The sequence below is a fragment of the Vidua macroura genome, chromosome 2 (genome assembly GCF_024509145.1).
Source record: "Vidua macroura isolate BioBank_ID:100142 chromosome 2, ASM2450914v1, whole genome shotgun sequence".
NCBI lineage: Eukaryota > Metazoa > Chordata > Aves > Passeriformes > Viduidae > Vidua > Vidua macroura.
Window position 1 is genome coordinate 19,345,268 of NC_071572.1, and position 14,870 is coordinate 19,360,137.

A 14,870-nucleotide genomic window follows, 5' to 3' on the forward strand; every position below is an offset into this window, starting at 1 on the left:
CACTCTGTCAATCCATCATGCTACATCTGTGCTGGTACTTTGGTAGGAAAATAAGAATCTACCATGTTCTGAAATTATTACAGATTGGTTTAGGACCTTTGCAGAGGCACTCTGAAGTCCACTTCATGTTCCTATCACTTTTAAATGTATGGAATGAAAATTTATGACAAGAGTTTACAGGTAGCCATCCAGTTAATCATCACAGTTGAACATCCTGTGTAAACTGGGAATTTCAAGTTTTATCTGTGGGAAGCTGGTTGGGGCACTTTGGGCATGCAAGAATTCAAATAAAATTAAATTCCATCACAGCCATCAAGTTAAAACCAGACTCAAGTTAAAAACAGACTGTTAAGACTGCAAGATGTAGAACTAGTACTGTCTGAGAGAGCTAGAGGAGCTCTGTAGGTCTGAAGAGATACAGAAAAATGAAATGTACTCTACAACTCTCTTCTACTTCAAAGAATGCCATATGAAAATATTCATGAGTAGAGGCAAGTGGAACTATTTATGTATTAGAAAATTTAGAAAGCTGTGTATAGAGTTGGACTTCTCTGTGGTTCTTTGGCTGCTTTTCAAAGCTTGCTGGAGAATTACATTAGAACATGCATGTTCCTGCTGGGCATTTGCTTCCTGCAGGCATTTGAATAGTTACATTTACTGGCATAGGTATGGTGAAAAGGAAAATTTCTTTGTTCATGGCTAACAAGTGTTTGTGCCAAACATGCTTGCATGGAGGTTAAACCAGAGTATAAATTCCTCTACCTTATCTTTACAACCACAGACATGCTGTTACTGGGTGCTTCTTCATAATGCTTCAGTCCTCCCATGCTCAGAAAGTCCCTTTGTCACAGCTAGTGCAGTTTACCTCTGCCAGGGCTCATCTGGCTATTCCCACACTTGTACAGACTGTGATACCTCATAGGTAATCCCTCTCCTTCACTGTATTGTGGCTATTACTGTTAATGAAGAACATTACTAACATCTCCAAGTAAAATATCCTGTGTAAACAGAGAAGGGATCACCTCCTGCAGGAATTTCTTTAACCAGCATGTCATTTAAAATATGCTACAATTGCACTAAAGTAAGTAATTTGAATGAATTCAAGCTGATCAATAGGTACTAATATGATATGTGATATATGATGAAATGTTTCACATTTGTTTCTTGTTGTCTTGCTTTTCTGCCTTTTATCTTTCAAATTCTGTAATCAACTCCGTTTTTACTCCCTTGTTTTCCTCCATTTGCCACCAGAAACTAAACCAAGAATCATTTATCTTGTGTTGGTTAATGTGTTAAGTTGCAAGAGGATGTAATTTCCAGGCAAAGCATTACGCAGTTTCTTTACCAATGCAATTACTCTGTGAAAGGTTTTTAATTTGCTAATATTCTGAATGTCACAACAGTACCATTCTGCTGATGCTTCTTTGCAGTTCATGTTTACAATATAGTGTGTCTTTTCTCATTTCAGGGAAGTCAATCTTCTCTTTAAAATAGGAGAAAAAAAATGGTGATGCAACTCACAAGGTGTGCTTACTTTTTGGCAACATTACGATTTTGTGTATGTCCTTGCACACAAATAGAGAGAAAAATGAACCTTTTGCAGAAGGTCTTCACAAGCAAACGCTAACTCAAGTTAGATGGCTTCTGCAGAGTAAAAATGGGATCAGAGCAGCAGAGGAGCTCATTTTCTTCTCTTCATTGGCTCCAGGTATCTCTTGAGCTGAGAGGTTGTTGAATGAGGTTTGATTGGATCAGTTTCCTAAATATCTCATGTTTATAATGACTCTCTTAACAGTCCTGTCCCACTTCACTGACCCTGTGTTTGGAAGCAGGGATAGGAATGACTAGGAGTTGAGCAAATTGGGAATTAGGGCTTCAACCCTAATTCAGCTCCTAGAGCATCTGCCTGGGTTTTGAAGGTATGATGGGAACCTGTTGGTGAAGGGGCCTAATAGGATTTGAGGCTCAGGGATTACATTCGGGTCTTCTCTTTATTCAAGAAGAAAAAATGACTTCTTGTGTTCTTTCCAGTTCCTAACAGGATGTTGTCTTCTCAGCTTTGCAGTGGGGCAGGAGGATTTGTGGAGAGCAAGAATAAATGAGAAGAGCATTTGGGGTTATATGTGGTTTAGTGGTGGCTATGCTGGTGCTGGGTTGACTTGGACTGGATGATCTTGAATGTCTTGGGAGAGAGAAAGTAATTCTTAACTTTACTGTCAAATCTGGTTCTCGGGTCATTTGTGTAGTTCTAATGAATATGATGTAAGGGTAGGTTTAGAAGCCTAAATGCAGTCCCACTCATTCAAGGAAAGTAATTTTGAGGGAAGCTGCTGCTGCTTGAACGTGTGCTGGTGTATGTTTTTGCATGCAAGCTTTGTGGCATGTGACACCGTGCATCTGCTCACATGAAGTGAGCACTGGTCTCCTGTACAACTTGTTTTAGTAAAGGTGAGTTTGAAGAAGCAGGGCTGGATAAGTGTATGATTACAGAGTGAGAGCTGAGACAACCCTGTCCTTGAAATGAAGGAAAACATGGCTGGGCTTTCTGAATTTTTACCATTCATTTGTGTACTTTGCCTCCAATACATTCCAGTTAAGCTCTGAATAGAAATGGGAACTAAGAGTTACACAATTCTACACTTCTTGTTTATTTTGGCAGGGCATGCTTCTTTCAATCTGTTTTTTGCTTACATTACTCGCCATTATATTTCATTATTCATTTTCCTTAACGCTGAGAGTGACTATGATTTTTATCTGGGCTTGCATTTTTGTGAGGGCTCCAAAGTGCTCATTGTTTTTAATCACTGACCATGTTGCATACATTATAGCTGTTGTGGCAGTGGAAAACATCTAAGTAAACTGTAGCATATACATTATGGAGTTACAGGCTTAGGGACTGGCTGCTTTTGAACTGGCGTCAGTGTATCTTCTGAGTGAAGAGGCTTATTACCACCCCTCTTACTGCCAACCTCTGCTGATTCTTCTCATATAAATACTGTCTCTGGCATGGGCTTATGAGTCCATGGATTTTCTTTCAATGTAGTAGAATTCATGAAGAGTATATTTAACACAAGTAAGGCTGAGATAAATTCTCCTCCTTTATGCTACATTAGTAAATCTTGGCTATGCTGTATCAGACAGACTGGTCAGAGATAAAAAACATTTAACTTGCTGGTTTTCAGACTGAAACTTCCCACCTGTGCCCTCCAATTCAAATATTTCTTGGAAAAATTATCTTTCCAGGGATTCCTTTTTTCATCCTAAGAAAACAAAACCAAATATCTCTCAGTCTGGGAAAAAAAATAGGAAATAAAATTGAATTCATGTTTTAAGCTAGGAGAAGTCCCAGCTGTTGCAGGGTAGAGGTTGTGAGACACAATCTTAAGCTATGCTACACAGGCATTTATCAAAGTGAAGGTGACAGGAGTTTTTCCAGGCAGAGAGATAAGAAAACAAGAAAAAAACTTTTTAATTTTTTTTTTTCTCCCAGTAAGGAAATTTGCTGGATTTTTTTTGCTGGGATTTTTTCTTTCAAATTCACTTTTTTGCCACTGTTGAGAAAAGAACAAAATGGAAATATATCAAGCTTGAAGAATATAATTTTTCTAACATTGTAACAGGGGAAATAATTTATTGTCTTCAAAACTTAAGAAGGACAGATGTTCCTTTTTTTAATTTCTGTTTTGAGGCAGTTTTTTTAAATAAAAGACTATGCTGTGCTCAGCAAATTGATTTCTGAGATTTTCTTGTATCACATAGCATGTTTTACATGTCTGTTTACATCAGGAAAGCTTTATTCAACTTAGCTATTCTGTCAGTTAGAGGCAGACTAATAGGTTTAAAAGGAAAAGGGTTTGCTCATTACAAAAATCACTACAAACAGAAAAACCTTGTCTTTTTACTAAATAGTATTTTGTAAATAGCTAGGAGCTTTGATTGAGAAGCAGCGTGCATTTTCATTATGCTATATGAACAGAGAACAGAGGTAGAAAATGCTGTAGGTTTCACAGGAAAATCAGTGGCACTGATAATGTATATGACAAAATAAATTTATAACTTAGCACATTTAAAATAAAGATTTGTGTAACTTCTGAGAACCTACCTGTTGTGTAGGTGTATTTTGTGGAGACAGAGGAAAGGAATGAGGACAGGGATGGACATTGAAGGAATACTTAGCTGTGGAGCTCGTTGGGCAGGAGTGCTGACAGGCAGGAGTCTTTCAGTTTCCTTCACGGTGAAGGAAAGAGATCTTGCTTAAATTCCTAAGGTAAATAAGGAAATATTACAATCCATGTTTCCATATACAAATATAATGAAAAAATAGAGAAGATGAAATCATGACCAGGGTTTTTCATTACCAGGGCAGTTGCTTATTTAGATGCTGTCTGTTGTGCATTTAGAGTACTGGTTTTGAAACGTCAGATCCAGAGGCTGCTGCAAGATATATTTGATGCTATGTATACCACATATATTTGATGTTATGTCCTGTAGAATTTAAAAATTACTTCTGAGACTAAAAAAAAAAAAAAAAATCCTATCTAATGTAGTTTCTTTAGGAGTACACTTGAAATGACTATTGACTTGAAGTACATATATTTGGTATTTTGTCTGTATTAGTGTCAGACATGAAAATCTCAGCTTTCAATTTAAAACACTGATCATGACCATTGGCCATATTCAAAAGTTGAAACACCTGGTAGAGAGAATCAGTGTTGGGAAGCAAAATACACATCGAAAGGCTCTAAAACTGCTTTGCAAAATTATTTTGGGTTTTTTCCTTTGAGAGAACACTCGTGTAACAGAGACACTCTTGGATGTGTTCTGCCAAATCTGTCTTTAACACTTCATGTAGTACTTACACTTTGATTCTGAATGCCCATCTGGGCTATACTGTTTTTGCCAATAGTCAAATGTATATGTCCAGTAACTTGATAGTGACTTGTGAATTCCTACTTTATTATGGTTCAAAGCCAAAGAATAAATACCAATAAATATATGCCAAGGAAAAAGCTTTTGAACCTTTATTAACAATACTGACATTGCAGCCTACCAGTTTCCATGTTGTGCTTGCCTTTGGCAGAGCTTTGCCGACATGGAACGTCAGTATAATCTGTATTCTTCCAGTATACTTTTTCAAAAATTTAAGTTGAAAATCAGACTTAGTTCTATTATCTTGTGTGTGTTGCTCCTTTCAGAAGTGCATTAGGGAATATTCCTGATGATTTTTTTCTTGCCTTAGGTAGAAAAATTTTCTCTAGTTTTTCCACAGACATGATTTAAGTGCAGTTGTGGTTGGTGCCAGAAGTGTAATGTCTCTAGATACTGATTAGGAAAGATAAAGTGACTCCAGATAGGTTTATTTTATCAGAGCTGTGGTACTATATATATCTTTGTATTAGGCTTTTACACTGAAAAGGCTGCCTTGAGATTTAATGGAGATGTAATCTCCTGCTGAAGGATTTTAAGAATAGATTAGACAGATGTCCATGTGACTCTATTTCTGTGCAGGAAGTCAACCCAAGTGTTCTCTGCAGAGCTCCTTGTGTCTTTTTTTTCTGTGTGGTTTACATTTTCAACACCTGTTTCTGTTACGATTGATGATACAAAGGACAGTAATTACTACAAAGAGACATTACTAGGAGTAAGATCCGTTGTTCATTTTTCAAAGGGATAACAGCTCAGTTATTTGAGCACCAAACTGTCCAATAAGAAACCTGCTGCACCATGATTTCACTTCCACACACCGAGAGCTCCTTTCTCATTTCATTTCTTCATCACAGCTCTGAGCAGGATTACTGTGGACTAGTTTAATTAGTCCCAGAGGGAGTAAGTTATGAAAGCTATTTTATTTTCTTGTGTGGCTTCTTTAAGGTGAGACTCCGAGGACATACTTAGACAAAGGAGTCATAACAACTAGGCAATGTTCAGAAGACAGTGGAGACCTGGGTGACCTGAACCGTGTCTGTGACTGGCTGATCTCCTAAATTCCAGAGAGTTAGAGGGATTTCCTTTTCCACTGAAAAGTTCAACTCATGCTCGCACCGAGAGCAACGTGGGGGGAAAGATCTGAGCTGTAAAGAAACTTGGTTGCTTCTTCATCTGCCAGTTCAGGTGCGCAAGTGACTTCATTGATAACGATGAATCCAAGGCCAGCTGGTGATTGGATCTGTTCTGGCCCTGGCCCACCCTGTAGTGTTTAGACTGAAGGTAACTCTCCTTACCAAATCGAGTAGTTTTGACTAGCAATAGCATCAAACTACTCTCTCCTCTCCACATTATAAAATTACTTTTTATTTAAGTAGTTGAAGTCAAGAGGCAGTCAATTTCTCCCCCACCCCCATCCTGCTTCCCCAATGAACTGAAAGTAATTTTAGAGCTTGTATTTGTATTTTTCTATCTCAAACTATAGTATCAATGCTCCTGTTCGGTTTTCGTTTGGTATTTTGAATTTTTTTCAGTACAGCTAAAATACTTTCATTGACTGTAGTTGTCTTCATTTATTACTGTAGATAATTTTTAACCTTTTTTTTTTTTTAACTGTTTTAGTTTTTCTGGGTTATGAAAACACTTCAAGAAGCAGGTGTTGTTCAGTCTTTCTCAAAGCTTTCAAACCTCTGCCCATCATCACAGTTTCTGAGTGTCTTCCACTTAGAGAGAAGGGCAGCAGCAAGGTCCCTGATGTATCACAGGCTATTTAAGTCAGGAACTTTCCTATCTTTGGAGATTAGGGAAGCCCTGTCACACTGCGGATACTGCTATAATGTGAAAAAGTAGTGTCTATATTTTGTCTTGCACCTGCTACTTGACATTACTGTTTCATGAATCCAGTCATCAGTGTCAATGTAGCAAACACACCCTGAAGCCTCAAAGGAGTGGTTCCCTCTAATTTCCCTATGCCTAGACACATTTTTTACTTCCATTATTGACACAAGGCATGTGCTCCATCAAAAGACCTGGACCACTCTCTATGGTTTTAAGGGTTTTGTGGAGGGGGGGGGGTGGGAGGTGGGGTTTTGATATTATTTTGTTGCATTGCTATGACTTGGGATTTTTTATGGCATGGGAAATCCTGTGCTAATGTAGGTGCTGAAGCAAGCAGAGCTGTGTATGAGTTGAAAATCTGAGTGTGTTTTTGCACAGGGAAGTCAGACCTGGCGTCATGTATCTATCTGTTTTCCCTTTCCAGGAATTTGCCTGCTTTTTGCTGCTTTCTACTAACAGCCACATACAAGGGCATTTGACCTTTCCTTCATAATCCTCTAAAGGCTGCCAGGTAGCTTTGCATGGGTTTTTTGAGTTACTTCCATCATCCCATCTATGTATGGCAGCAGCAGCAGCCATTTTCCTCATTCTGGTATAGAAAAGCACTTGAGCAACTGTTTATTTTTGTGTCAAAGTGAGTTTTTTTTATGGGGGTCCAGCTAAAAATTTAACAAATCAGCTCCCAGACAATTATAATTTAGTGTTTGGATTCTAAAACTCACTGAATATCTTGTTCCTCAGAGTTTGTGTGATGCAGCCATCTTAAATGTATTATCAGTTAAAAATATTTAAATGGCAAAAAAACTATTTATGTTTTCATTACAGTAATGACAAAATAACTGACTTCTCCAACACAGTTACTTCTAGTCAAGAGACCAAATGCAAAAAGATTAAAGAATACCTTAAACAAAAAAAAAAAAAAAATCAAACTAAAAGGAAAGATAGCAAACTTTATTCTTGGTTTTGTTGTGGTGGTTTGCAAAATTCTGCAACTATTAAAAATTCTGTTATTTTAAGGATATTTATATATAGCTTGCACAAACAACGCAGGCATCCACTTTGTATTTGCTGAAGTGTTTCTTTTGGTGCAGCTGTGCTGTGTTCATCTGAAAGACCTGCAGCTTCCTGCACAGCAGGAGTGCAGTGGCCTGGGCAGGCCTGGGAAACTGCTCCTTCCCAGCTCTTCTCCTTGCATGGAGACATCCCCCTCCCTCTGGCTGTGGCTTCAGGAGCCCTGACCTCACTCCAGAGCTCAAATCCCATATTCCCTATCAACTTAGGTTTGGTTCTCATCCTTAGAATACATTGCACCTGCACCTGCATTTGCCCACCAGTTCATGACAGAGAATCATGGAAGAACATATTTGAAAATGCAAAAGTAGTTATTTCTTTACAACATATGTATTTGGAGACTATTTAAGTTCTTAAATGCACCAGGGAACATGTAGACAAATGCAGTGGAAATGTCATGTTTTCTTATGATTCCTCTAGCCACAGGAGCTGGGTAGTGTGATGGTCTTGGGTTTTTGTTTGGTTTTTTGTTGTTGTTGTTGGTTTTTTTTGGTGGTTTTTTTTTTTTGGTTTTTTTTTTGTTTTGTTTTGTTTTTGTGGTTTTTTTTTTTTTTTTTGTTTTTTTGCTTGTTTTTGTTTGTTTCTGGGGTTTTATGTGAAGGAGAGTTAATACCTATCTTACTGCAGTTATAGTCTATATTTTTGATAGAAATAGGCCTTGCAAATAGCTTTCAATAGAAATAGTGCATTTTTCTAGATTTGAGTCTAGTTTGGAATGACACTTTTCAGATTTGTTTTCCTAAAAGACAGGGCAGTCTCCTGGTAATATGCTCAGCTAGTATAAATTGATATATCACCTTTGCCTTCAGAATAGCTGTTCAGTATCAACTGATGTGTATAAAAAATCTATTAATACCTGGCAAGCAAGTTATGTAGGGTTGGTTGTTTGGGTTCTTTTAAAAATTTGTATCAGAACCACAGGATGTTATTGTGAACTGTTATTTGATAAATAAAACCTTAGTTCCTGTAGGGATGCAGCTTTCTTTTGAAGTAGGTGAGATTTCCATCAGTTTTGCTTTCTAGACGAGTTCCATGGAAACTTATGAAAACTTTCTAGATAAATAATTTAATTTGTCTACCAGTATCACCAAATTCTTACTGTTCAACAGTAAAGAAATTGTGTATAGTGCAGCTTTTAAACTTTCAGCAACTCAATCACTTAAAACCTGCACAGCTGGACTTCGTAATTTGTCTGTGTCTCATTTTAACAATTGGTAGTGCCTTAGCCCAGAGGGACTGAAGCCTAGGTCTGAAGAAGCTGCACTAACCACAGATTACCAAAGAGTCTGCTGGGATGTGGAAGAGGTGAATTAAAAGCACACTTTTGTCTGCTGGTTGTGGTTTTCTCAGGTGGTTGTACTGTATGCACTGTGTGTTGCCAAGAACGTTGTTTCCTGCGCAGCTGACTTTCCCCACAGCTCTCCTGGTTTCTCATGGTTCCCTGAGAAGGGTTTGGGTCAGGTGGTGCCCCTGTCCAGCCCTGCCCCCCTGTGCATAGCCCAACAGGAGGGATGTCCCTTCTCCTGAAAAACTGGCTTTGACTTCAGCTCTGCCCTTTTTATGCTGTTTCTTCTGTCATAAGCACAGTCTTCAGGAACTTCTCAGAGAGGGAAATGCTGAAGCTTGTTTGCTGCATCAAAGGAAGCAGCATCAGAGGAAAGCTGCTTCTGTTGTGTGTGTGGTGCCTTTGGTGAGCAGCCTGAACCTGGTGCTGTGGGCTGAGGTGAGCACCTATGAGCCAGATGCCACCTGGAAGGTCATGACTGCAGCTGTGGGATATTCTTGACTGATTATGGCTTTTCTTCCATCAGCTGCCGGCTGACAAGCACAAAGAAATGCTGATTTAAGTCAAAGTGAAATAAAGTGTGGAACATTAGACCATAACGAAAAATGGGACAATAGTCCAAGGCTTCTGAATAACTACAGTATTCTGCATCACTGATGGAGGTCTTGTGTGTGTATGGCTGAGGCAAAGTGTGAGTGTGATAAGAAATACATGAAGGCTCAAACTTCCCCTTTTCAAATTGCTTTATGTGCCAAAATCCTGTTTCTCTGGTTGAATTTTATCTTCCATCTATATTGAAGCTGGCAGTCCTTTGGAAGTTACTGCATGGGGACAGGGCATTTCAACAAGTTTTTAAAAATAAATATTTCAAGATGGACATTTATAGTCACAGAAATGGCTAAGTAAAACCAGCACCCTCTTCTTCAGCCGAGCAGCCCCAAGTGCATATTCAGAAGTAAATTTGCTTTGTATAGTGACCCAAAGAAGCGGCTGCAACCGCAAACACTGTGCAACTGTCAGTGAATGAAGTGCAGTCTTGCCTTTATTGTGCTCTGTCAACAGAATTTAGCGGTGTTGTCCGATTGACACTCTCAATTACTCACAGGCCAGAGAGACTGCAGCTTGATACTTGACACACAGGCTGGCTGTGGGAGCCTGGCACTTGGGAAATTAGTTACTCTGGATGAGTGAAGTGTACCAATGAGTGCTCAGGAGAGGTCTAACTTTGTGCGTTGTGGTGCCATTGGTAGTAATTTTCAAGACAGAATTGATTGCAATCTTAGAAGAAATATTCTATTTTTTTTTCCTTTAAGTGCTGTTAGATCCAGTTACTAGTGGTTATTAAGAAAAGTGGCCATGAATAGAATTAGAATTACTATGAAGAAGTAGTTTAGAATTTCACAATATCAACCTTTTTATCTGTTTCTGTTTTGATAATTGAGCTATGTGTCTGATAATAATCACTGAGATAGGTCCTCTTCTTATACTGCGTTAAAATAACGCTTAATTGTGGAACTTGACATTCTTCCCTAAACAGAGAAGAAACTTATTTCTCCTAAGCAAAGGAACTTGCCAATAAATGGGAAGTTCTCTTTGTTCTTTAATCCTGTCAGCAGCTTATCATCTCTTATGTCAAAAGGCCACTGAGTTAAATTAGTTTAAAGGATTTGTATGAATTTATGAATTATGTTTTTGAGTAATAAAAAGTGTCCTTGCATGTAAGTAACATAAAAGGAATATCATTCTTATAGATAATCCACCAGCCCATGTATAAGGAAAGTGCTGAAGAATCCTATTTTTTGTTACAGGTTCACTTCAAGCATATTTGAGAGGGTATTTTTTTCATTATCTGAAGCCTAATACTGTAATATTGTCCCAGAAATTATGTACAAAGCTTGGGCGCTGTTGTACTTTTTTACTGCGTAAATTATTAATTAGTAAAAGCATATTGGATAAGGGTTTCACAGGATATTGACTATTAAGTGACATAATCTGAAACTGTTGGCCAAGACTTCCCGAGTATTCACTTTGTGTGCCACTAACTGTATAATTCTGAGCTAATTCCCTATACCTAATTTGTGATGCTTTAGCTTATGCTGAGCAACACTTCTACCTACCAAACAGACTTGTTTGTTTCCATAAATATAAATTGAATAAAAAAGTACTGGAAGTAAATAGTAACAGGATTCAGCCTGCACTCCCTCTCTTTCAGTCATAGAAGGTAGGTGGTTGGTAGGAGGTCTTGTGCAAAGCAACAGAACAATCATTTTAAAAAATTTCAATGTTCTCTTTCTTTCTTTTCATGTTTTAACTGTTAAAGCTGAAGTTTATATATCCTCAGTGTGAAAATGACTTCTTATTACCTAGTTTCTAGAACCATGGTCTCACTTAGAAATCTAAGCCCTCAAATGGTCTGTAGAAAAACTGGGATTTAATAGTATAAATGCTTAAAAAATGGTGGTATTGATGACACTGCAGGTGAATTTCAACTTTAACCCGAAATATTTAAGTTTTGATAATCTCAGAAGTCAGATTGTTCAATTCTTGTCAAAAGTCAATAGATCAGTACAAATAATCTTGTATTCTGTAGGCTGTGTGGTTCACTGACAGAGTCCTAAAGATATGACCTAATTTTTCAAATAGAAAAGTCTTTTTGGCATTAAGTGAACCTGGAAATGCTCACCACTTTGGAAAAACAGGTCACATAGCAATTTAATGTGCAGTCAGGAGTTTTGATTCTAGAGTCTTGGTCTTTTAAATATTCATTGTGCTAGTCTTAATAAATAGAGGTCTAGGGAGTGATGTATGCATTGCAGTGAAAAATGCAGCAAACATATAAATTAGTAAGAACTGTACAGATCAAGTCCATTTCTGAAAAACAAACTGATGTGCACAGCTGCCTGCACAGGTGTCCTTCAGGAAAACAGAATGGGGTGGCAAAGGAAAAAAAAAACACAGCCTCCTTCACTGTGACAACTGTCATTTGAGTGCTTCTCTAGGCTTGCTAATGTTCTTGAGTGGAACCTGTTGAAGGAGCAGTGTATTGTTGATCTGCAGAAAGACATAAATTGACAATTTATTGACGCAAAAGGCTGGATAACAGCCCAACAGCTTTTATCACTATGTGGTTTAGACTTTTCCAAAGTGGAAATTAAAAATAGCAATCCATCCATACCCAGTTGCACTTTGGACTGATATAATACTATTTTGCAGAAGTATTTGCTAATTAATTAAAAACCATGCAGTAGGTATTAAGCCTACTTTGTTATGATGCTTTACTTGTTTCTCAATAGTGTTTTGGACATTAATTATATTTTCGAAACCAAACTGCAGCTAATAAGTGCTAAGTGTTACTATTGTGAATGGGGTTAATTTAATATACAAAACTGCTGGAGTTGCATAAGTCTTTAAACACGTTATGAATATTTCAGCAATGTTCATGCCTGATGTGTCCCGTATTAACAGTCATTTGAAAACATATTTATATGTACAGCATATGGACTGTAATTTATCATGTCTTTTGCTGGGGAGGATGAGAACTTGAACTGATCTCAGACCCCTTGGCACATCTTCTGAGCTTTAGCTTTTACTGAGATTTTTCTCAGCCTTATTTTCATATGCAACTCTTTTTCTCTTGCCATGGGGTAAACGAAATGTAAATGATCATAGCAAAAAACTGCATTTAACATCAAATTTTGTTTCTTTCTCTCATTTTTTTTATGTCTCAGTAGACTTCAGTGGGATGTCAGAATATTAATAAATGGGTATTTGGAGAATATAGCTCTGTGACTCTAAAGAAATATAAATCATCTATCAAAAAGAGTCTGTGAAGCAGTAATTTGAATTTATAACATGGAAAATTATTTGAAAATCATTTTATAGATATAAAGCCAGAACACAATGGTAGCAGGGAACCTTATAAAAACAACCTGTACAGTCAGGTGTATGTAACCAGGCTATCAACTGTTCACATTGCCAAGAGGTGAAAGAATTTATCTTAAAAACTCAATCTTAACAACAGGAAATGTCAGAAGGTGTGAAAAGTCTGGGCTTTTCATCAATCAGAATATGACTTTGAATTATAGCCTTGTCATGTGGCTAAGGAAAACAGAAAATCTGATCATAGACCATATCAGGCAATGAATTACCACCGTTATACTGCTGAACTCTCACCCAGAATACCTTATCCATCTAGCCAGCCTTATTTCAGAGAGATGAATTCCCACCAAAACTGGTGTGGGAAAAGGGGAGTTAACGTAACCAACACTTGTCAATTGTACCTTGAGACAGGAACCGAATATCCAAGTTGTGGGTGCTGGGAGCCCTTCCATCCAGGAGGGCTGCTGGTATCCTGGGGTGCATCAGGAAGAGCTTTGCCAGCAGATCAAGGGAGGTGATCCTGCCCATCTTCTCACCCTCAGTGACCCACATCCAGAGTGCTGTGTCCAGTTGTGGGCTCCTCAGCACAAGAGAGACAATCTGCTACTGGTGAGGGTCTAGCAAATGCCTACAAAGATGATGAGGGGTCTGGAGCATCTCTCTTATGAGGAGAGACTGAGGGATGTGGGCCTGTTTAGACTTGAGAAGACTGAGAGGAGATCTCATCAGTCCATATAAATATCCCAAAGATGGGTGCCAAGAGGATGTGCCTGACTCTCTGTCGTGGTGCCCAGCAACAGGACAAAGAGCAATGGCCATAAATTAAAACGCAAGAATTTTCACCTTAACATGACAAATAACTTCTTTACATTGAGGAGGTCAGAGCATTGGAACAGGTTGCCCAGGGAGGTTGTGGAGTCTCCCTCTCTGGGGACATTCCAAACCCACCTGGACAAATTTCTTGTGTCACCTGTTCCAGGTGACCCTGCACTGGGGGTGTGGTTGGACTAGATGATCTCCTAGGAAGGGAGTAGAGGTCCCTTCCAACCCTAACCATTCTGTGATTCTGTGGTGTTCTGGAAATAACTGCAAAGTGCAAGTGGAGTCAGTTCAACCACCATTACAAAAAGTAAAAAGAAATGTTATTTTTAAAATAAAAGGATATTAATTTGCTATAAAAAAGTCAGAATTGTTGAGCAGTCTATTGGGTAATGTTCTGGACCTGATTTTCAGAAAGATTTGAGGGAAATGTATGGAGGAATAGCTTGTGTTCTCTCATGACCCTTAATTGCAAAGATGAGAGTTCATTAACAATTGCACTTCACTCCTTTGTGGTATGTGCCTTGCCATAAAAGACTTAAGACTTTTAAGACACTGGCTTACACAACTAGAAAAATGTGTTGAGACACATTACTTGGTGATTCTCCTGCCCTAAAAGTGAAATGGATATGGTGTGCTCATTTTTGAGTTTTTGCCATATTACAAAACCAGTAAGGGAAAAGGTACATGCTCATTAAATTTTATCTAGAGCAGCGTCTATGTTAGCATATCAGTCCCTGTGGTAGACCCTTTATATTGCTTTGGAACTTAAAAAATTCCAAAGGTACAAGTTAAAGCAGGCCACTACTTAATCCCTGGTATTTGTTGAGGCCTAATAAATAAAATTCTGTTTTGTTGGCTTTTCATTATAAAAGATGCTGCTGAATGAAAGAATGATAGCCAACCTTTTGTTACAATTGTTTCAAGACCCAACCTGCCTCTGATATTGCTTAAAACCATTGGTCCATAATACCTAAGTGAAAACTTGGACGATGTATAGGTTGTCAGAACAAAAATTTCTCGGAGGCTCTCATCCATCTGAACCAATCTGGAC

General features: G+C 38.2%; 1 protein-coding gene across 5 annotated transcripts in view; it reads left to right on the forward strand.

Annotated features, from left to right (window-relative positions):
* ARHGAP6 (Rho GTPase activating protein 6) overlaps positions 1 to 14,870 on the forward strand; it is a 311,533-nt gene that overhangs the window by 255,982 nt on the left and 40,681 nt on the right. The window lies entirely within an intron of this gene.